The sequence below is a fragment of the Indicator indicator genome, chromosome 6 (genome assembly GCF_027791375.1).
Source record: "Indicator indicator isolate 239-I01 chromosome 6, UM_Iind_1.1, whole genome shotgun sequence".
Taxonomy (NCBI): domain Eukaryota; kingdom Metazoa; phylum Chordata; class Aves; order Piciformes; family Indicatoridae; genus Indicator; species Indicator indicator.
This window is the reverse complement of record NC_072015.1, coordinates 41,488,084-41,496,227: the sequence shown is the minus strand read 5'-3', so window position 1 is coordinate 41,496,227 and position 8,144 is coordinate 41,488,084.

The window sequence follows — 8,144 nt, the reverse complement described above, 5'->3', positions numbered from 1 at the left end:
TCAGTATATTATGTGTCTTGTCACTTTACCTGTCTCAGGCGGCAGAAACTCTGTTTCCTGCGTCAGGTGTGGTGCTGAATGTGCGAAACAAAACAAAGGGAAAATGAACGAGGAACCGTGGCTCTCTGTGAGCCACTTCCTGCAGAACTCTCGTGAAAAGTTAGTATCTCTGTGCGTACAGTGCTGGCAGGACTAGATCTTTAAAATCAGATAACCCTCATCTCGCTAGAATGGTATTTATGGCACCAGTGGGGTGAATTCACCTGCAATTAAAGGCACAATGCGTTCCTCTCAACTTTTTCCTGGCTTTTGTTCGCAACCCCCTCACACGTTAGCAAACTCATGTTACTGGCTGCTTCCTGCTTCTGTTCTTTAGTGTTTCGTGGTTACCACAGTTGGTCAGCAATCTGTAAACCTTGCCTAGTGTTTTGTAACAAAGGAAAAAATAGAATGATTTGTGTTCACTTTTGGTTATCGTGTATCACTATCGATCTGAGGGACGGCGCTGGAGGATAGCGCCGCTATGGTTCTTTTGCTCACGGGTTCTCCGGGAGGGCGATGTTAGCTGGCAGTCAGTAGAGGGCAATAGAGAAATGCGGTTTGTGATTTGAAGCATTGACTATGTGTTTACAGAAAAGAAAAAGAGCCAGAAGGATAGATTGTTCGGTTTACTACTGGAGACCTGACTATGACAGACGACCAAGAAAACATTTTCAAAGAGAGCAAAGAAGACCTTCTGCAGCTTTTGTGAGTCTCTTCTTTTTTTCTTCAGTCGCATAGGATAACTTAACCCAAACTTATTGATGACTGTGTTCACTGAACTCGGGAATGGAGTGGGAGATGTGGGAAGGCACTCTTTGGAAGGAACAGAAAAGGGAGCATTTAAAAGATCCTGCAGGTGACTAAGCTGAGCAAACTCACAGCTTCTCTTTCAGGTGAGATAATAGATGTTCAGTCAGCTGTATAAAAGTCATAAGAAAACTGCATGAATGATTGAAATAATATGAGAATTTTGCTTTTTCAGGCATGGTGGTGCAAAACTGATTTTATCAAAAAAAGAAAAAAAGAGGGTAGTGATGCTACAAGGACAAGCATTTCTAAGTATACAGTATTTGGAGACATGTTAAAACTGATGACTTGTTGTACGTGTGCTATTTTATATTGGAACTGATCATCATTTTACAAGGTTTATGTGCTATAACTCGTAGGATGTAGATTATAGAGAAATTTATAAAAAGGATGCTACTATTGTTGTTCCTTTTAGAGGAGATTTGTGCTAAGCTTTTAGACAAACGTGACTTTTGGTTTAGAGAAAGGTTTGGAGAAATTTATTAAGAGCTTTTGGATGCACAGTAGGAATACCCTGAGATTTTTCAAAGGCTTTATTATCAGAAATATAGTAAGAAGTGATAACAAAGAGCATAGCAATAACAAAAGGAATTAGCCACAGAAATCATGGGCCTGACACAGGGGAGGGGGTGGGGATGGGGAAGAGACTAAGTTAGGAAATAAGCATTTTAAGCACTTTTCTATTGCTGACACCCAATGTCATCATAATACTTGGAAAATATCCTTGGGATGCTGGGAACCATTAAAGCAGTACACATTGTCAGAGGATAAACTTCCACTTCATCTGCCAATGGTACTAGAAATGACCAATAAGAAACATCTTGGAAATGAAAGATGAATTCGTATTCTGTGGATATCACAGAGCAAGTGCAAGGGTATCCAGAGGTCAGTCAGTACTCAACTGAAGTAAGTCAGGCTGATAAATAAAAGGAATAAATCATATTCTAAAAAATACCATTGGCTTTGAAAAGCTAATTAAAGGAAAAGTAATCTAGTACTCTTCCTGAGCCTGGATTTATTTTGTAGGTTAGTATGATAGGTAAGGCTTCAGCACAGTGATTTGTCTGTGCTTTGAGGGCCAAAATATGTAGAAGATTAATATGCCGATTGTATCTCTATATATTATCAAGAACACAGCTTCCTTGAAGTATGGACCTGAGGGAAGTGAAAGATACATATATAAAGCATGTCACTATTTTCCATGGGGCTGGCAACATCCATCTGACAAGGGACTCAGTGTGTATCAGGATCCCCCTGATCTTGAAAGCTACAAGTTTCAATTCGTCTCATTTTTTTTTCTTCCTTTCATTAAATTTCCAGTGCCCTAGATCTTCTTGTATACCTGCAGATCCATTCTCAAAAGATAATAGAAATTAAAGATGGAATTGGAGAAAAAAAAACTTAGAAACATACCTACAGTTTAAGGAAGTCAATACTTATGGATTCTTTAAAGCAATCTCTGGTAGAAATTATTAGTTCTTTGTCTAAAATGTGAAGTTCTAGGGCGATAAATATTCTTTAATAGCTGATATCTATTTTCAGTGAAATTAGCATGACTGCTTCTAGGTGTTTGCTGAAGAGTTTTCTCCCACGTCTTACCTCTACAAATATAATCTAAGTCATTTTTATACTGAGGAACCACACAAGTGGTCAGTAGCAGTGGGGGGCTGCAAAATTGCAGCTACTGCTTCTGCAAGTCCAGGCTTTGCTTTGCCTTTATGCAATTTTGAGATATATTAGGCCTTTTTATGGTCAGTTTATGATGAAATAGCCAGCTTGGCATCTTGCCCATGCTAAGGGCTAGATTTTGAATGACAGGCTGTAAATGTACAATGAGATCCTTCTTGCAGTTAGAAGTTCCGGGAAAGGCCATCATCTACTTGCAGTGCCCTTCAAAACATAGACAAATACACTCCGGTGCGAGTTCTGGATATGAGTCCTTGTCAGCTGGGTTCATAAGCAACTATTCTTTCATTTTCACCTATGAAAAAGTTGTCTAAAACTGTTGAAATCTCAAGCCCAAGTTCCACCTGTGAAAAGACACTGCTAATTAACGTGTTGTCATGTAACCCTCTTTACTTAATGCCATGTGAAATAGCCTCTGCTGTGAGGAATATCCGTTTGTCCCAGGCACTCAGGGACAACCAAGCATTTACTACTGTGCTGCACCACAACACAGGGCTATTATTTCAGTCTATTGCCAGAAGAGGAACATTCTACTTTCTCATGAGTCATCTGGATTTTGCTCAGATCTCCTAAGGTTCCCCCACCCTGTTCTTTGCTTCAGGCCCTGCCCTAGAGGCCTTGCTGTCCCAGACAATAAATACAGGGTGGAACCCTCTCCAGCAGCTGTCAGCTCCCTTCCTTAATTAATTTGGAGGGGACTGCTAGTGAATGATACAGAGCATTTTCTCTGTCACTGGAGCAAAATGTGCAGCATTTCTAGGCTGTAACTTAATTAGACTGCTTGGGTTAATGATGTAAAACAGGAAGCTTCTTCCATGAGGGTTATGTGATAGCTGCATAATTCCCCAGTACAGAAAAGAGCTAGGCTTTCTAAGTTGGTGTGCATGTGAGGCCCTTTGCTTTCCTGTGCTCCTCAGAAATTTTGTAAAGAAAACAAAACAACAACGGATAGATGATTCAACAGAATATTTTTTCCTAAAACCCCAGGGGTATCTGCAAAAGCATCTTAAGCCAGAAAAGGGTCAAAGTAGTTACGTGCACACACGTCAAACAGACATTGTGAGACTTGTCCTTAACTTGCTACTTGTAGTGCGAGGAAGGGCTAATGCAATATCGACTTCTTCCCAAAGGCCCATAGCCATATATTTATATCTATATTCTTTTCATCATTATTATTATTAGATAATGCTAACAGTAGTGTTCATGTATGGTCTGCAGCAGTCTCAGTGAGAAGATGTTTCTCCCCTCTTCAGAAAAGTAATTTTTAGGTGGCCAGGCTGATGTCATGGCAGGCATAATAAAGTTTGTCACTTCATGATTGGTTTGTTCAAATGAAGATTATTTTTCTTCTTACTGGGTTGTTTATTTCTGTTGTTGGTTTTGGTTTGTTTGGTTTGTTTGGGTTTTTTTGTTGTTGTTTGTTTTGGTTTGTTTGTTTGTTTGTTTTTTTAATTAATCGTAGCCTTCCTCCTAAGCTGCACTGAGGTCACTGCATGTCTTAGCACTGTTTGGAAAAAACCCATATGGTTATCATATGAGCATGGGTGGAAGATAGAACAGTCGAAGGCCTGAAGGAGTAAAGGTTCAGAGACAGATGCATTGCAGGTCTATGAAGAGCTCATTACAGTGCCTGTCGGCTCTCTGCTTCTCTTTCATTTGTACTGCTGGTTAATCATTTGCTTGAGTGCTCAGGTACCATGGTGATGGACTCACTACCAGTGCTGCAGACCCAGCATGCTGCGTATTCATTTGAACATTGTTTTTTAAAGGAAACCCCAGACACTACGTTTGAAACTCCTCAGCATGGCTAAGATTGCTGTTTACTTTCCTTTCTAGCAATACAAATTAGCATGGTAGGATATAGGCATCCTCCTCCCATTTTGAAGTTTTTTGTTGTGTTGATAAGCACAGCTTTCTCATGGAAATGTAAGTGGCTTGGGAGGGTTCAGACTTCTTCCATATGTTGAGTAGCACACATTTGTGCATTGGCCTTTCTTTGCAGCTTCTGAAATGTTTGCTCAATTGTCATCAATACTAAAATCAGCTAAAGGGCTTGGGAATAAGAGCCAAATGTGTCTATTAAGTCTCAGCAGTTTGTGAGTGTGACCTTTGTGAACCTAGTGGTATAAGACATAACTTTAAAAGGCCTGGTCATGTTTTCAGGTTGCTTATAGTGCTACATAATTATATCTCTGTTGGAATATTTATGTCTGCCACTGGAAAGTTAGCACTAAGCAATGGTTTCCCACAGAGGGCATTACTGTGCTAGCACCCCTCCAAGATAACTACACATAATATAGAAACAAGTATTACCTCTTTATCATGAGTACCTTATGACTTTACCCCTGGTGTTGGTATCTTGCTTTACAACATTGCTTTCTGAACACTGCCGTCTGCAGCAGGTTAAACCAGCATATTGGCAGTCTATGAATTTGACATGCCCAAGAGGTAAACTAAGCTACACAGGGAATCACATAGCGCTAAATGTAAGGTATACACCTGCTGGAGCTGGATAATTGATCCTCAAACTCCACTGATCATAAAAGCTTGCTTTAACTTCTGTGGCAGCCCTCAGGACATGCAAAATACATCCTTTCTCTCTTATATTTCCCTTACATGATAAAAAAGTACCAAATATTTTTTCAGGCCTGTCTTGCCATGGCAGCAATTGCTGTGCTGCTGGCAATTAGCACACCAATTGGTGTGGGCCAAGTCCCATGGTAAAAGTATACAGAAAAGAAAAGCTGAAAACTCAGACAGTGGTGTGGGGATGTTGTTTATACCTCCCTGGCATGAGGTAAGAAGGGCCTGTCAGTTTGCCAGAAGCTGGAGACACAATGTTGTGAGTTGGATTTGCACCCCAACAAATTGGAAATTTACTCCCGGAGAAAATTTACCACACTAACTCAGATTTTTGGAAGCAAAATGAAATTACATTTTGTAAAAGTGGACTAAATATAAAATTATAAAAGGCAATGAACATATACAAGGTATATTTACATATATTTACAGTTCAACAACATCAGATTACCCCCTTTGTACAGTAATTCAGTTCTCATCCCCCGCTTATCCCCCTCTGGACACAAAGCCCAGAGGAGACTGCACACAGGCATCCTATCTCTACCCTGCCTCGTACCTCACCAGTCAGAGCACATGCAAAGTCAAAGGAGATAGAGCAGACCAGAAACGAAGCAGGAGCAGCTCCAGAGAAGAAGAGAGAGAAAACACTCTGTGTTCCTCAACTATATAGGAATTTGCAGAACCAATGAAATTAAATAAACTTATCTCTGTTATTTGCTCAGCCTCTTAGAAAAATTCATCCAGCCCCTGGACTGAATTATCTGGAATTCTTATTTACAATTAACCATAGCCTTTAAACTGCAACACACAAGCAGTGTGAAGACAAAGTAGGATCATTTGAATCTCCCATATTAGTGATGTAAAAAAAAAAAAAGAAGTATAGTAAATGCAATCCTTAAGAGTTCTGAGCAAAGAGAGAGTGAGATTTATGGGACTTGGGGGTCAGGAAAGTGGTCTTCTCCCTAGCCTGGTTCCTGTGAGATCTGGGCTGATGTTATCACTAGGGTGGTGAGAGATAAACCAGGATTTTAGGATTAACTTTAGAAGGGATTGGAAGTGGAATACCATCTTCTCTATCCTTCTGTGGTATGGGACTTTCCACTTTGGCACCATCTGGTCCTTGAACTCAGTAAGATCCATGGATCCTTGTAAAATATACAGGCACTGCAACTCTCTTCTGGTGTTTTACTGGAAGAAAAAATAGCCCTTGGGGAAAGTGGAAAATGAGTGCTGCTTGCTTCCTGTGCCTCTCATGACTCCAGGAGCCAGTGCGGGTAGAGTCCCACCCCTCTCCCAGGTGGAAGTTGGGCCAGACTGTGGAGGAATGCACCAAACTGGGTGCAGGCTATTATTGTGGGGTATCAAAGAAATACCTTAACAATTCTGGTGCTTGTAGTAAAATTTTGAAATTGGACTGCAGCATCTGAATAGAGACTACTATTATTGAGACAGAAAACATCTACACTGCAGAATCTAAGAGCTGTCCTGTGAAATGCTTTTGTCACTCTGATGTTGCCAGTCATGCAGACAACCCTTTTTGCCAACCATTTCCTCTTTTTTCTTTAACCTGCAGTAATTTATTTGGTGTTCCTTTGCATTAAATCTGAGGAATATTCATGACATTCACAGGTGTGTTTGAATTAACTCCCTCATCTTTCCCTTTACAAGGGTGTTCCGTTTTACAGAACCACCCTAGGAACACATGTGAGGTGAGTGTGGGTAAAGCCATCTCCTGCTGGCAGATCTGTGTACTTGTTTTTTTCCATGGACAATTGTCTGGAACTTGGCAAGCCTGTGTAATCTTTCCTGGATGAGCAGTTCTGGATTATTCACCAAATTTTTGTGAGCTGAAGTGAAAATAAGCATGATCATAGTACTCTGAGCTCAAACTGAAACCCATATCCAGGTAGTCCTGAAGTGAGCTATTAACTGAGTTTCAATGTGGCCCTTCATCGTTTTTGATCCAGTGACAGAATTAGATTTTGAACCTGAATGGCCTGCAGGTTCTGTGATATTCACATCAATATACTAGATTAGTGCTTGCAGTGTGTTTACAGCCTGCTATTCATTTCTAACTAGGGCCTTTTTTTTCATTTTCAGCTGCAGTGGGAGAAGCTGCGGCCTTTACCATTGGTATTGGGTTTGGAACCTTATGGTGGTGACAAAATCTGCACATGTAGAAGCATCATAAATGCTCATATATGAGGGTCAGAAGTGAGTTCATTTCCAAACAATTTTGGAATGAGCAGAGGAAGAATTTTTGTAGGTCACACAACTGCGGCCATTGATCGTTCAGTTTTAGAAAAGCAGATTTGTGATTTTTCTGTCCTCAAATACTTGGTAATTTGGGTTTAAAGCAGCAGGCCCAAATCCACACTGCGTTCAAGTTTTCCAAATGTCTAATTAACAGCAGGTATTGGTGTATCTGGAATGAAAAGTATGTAAGGAAAGGAAAGCAATCACCTGGTGTAGTCCTGAAAGGGATAATGGAGGATTGAGGAGAAAAAAAGATTGGTAGACTTGTGTTTAATTTTTCAGTCTCTTTGCTGTCTGCCAGTCTTTCACATGAATGCTAAAAGTTTCATTAAAATTTCATTTTTTAAAAAATTTTAAAGAGCAATTTAATATATTTGACATGTAATGCTAACTTTGGAAATCTGCAGCTCTATTTTCTGTCACAGTCTTACATTTGTGACTAAGGGAAAACTATTTTTTCAGTGGATTGCTGGCGAAGTAGTCATGCATCCCACTTTATCCATTGTGCTTGCACCTGTTTCCTCTTCTTCTGGAATAAACAATTTTCTCTGAAAAGAGGATTGACAAAGGCCAAAGTTGCACACTCAGCCCAGCCTACTGATATCAAGGAAATCACGTCTTCTTGATGCTTGTAAAATGAAAGTGACAGCTATTACCATGGACATAGTCCATTTATGAAAGAGAAAGTTTTGAGGAGGCTAAACACTACCACTAATCTCAGAGACTGCAGTCAAGACAAAAGGTTAAAGTTGGAGATGTGCTAATTAGGAGAA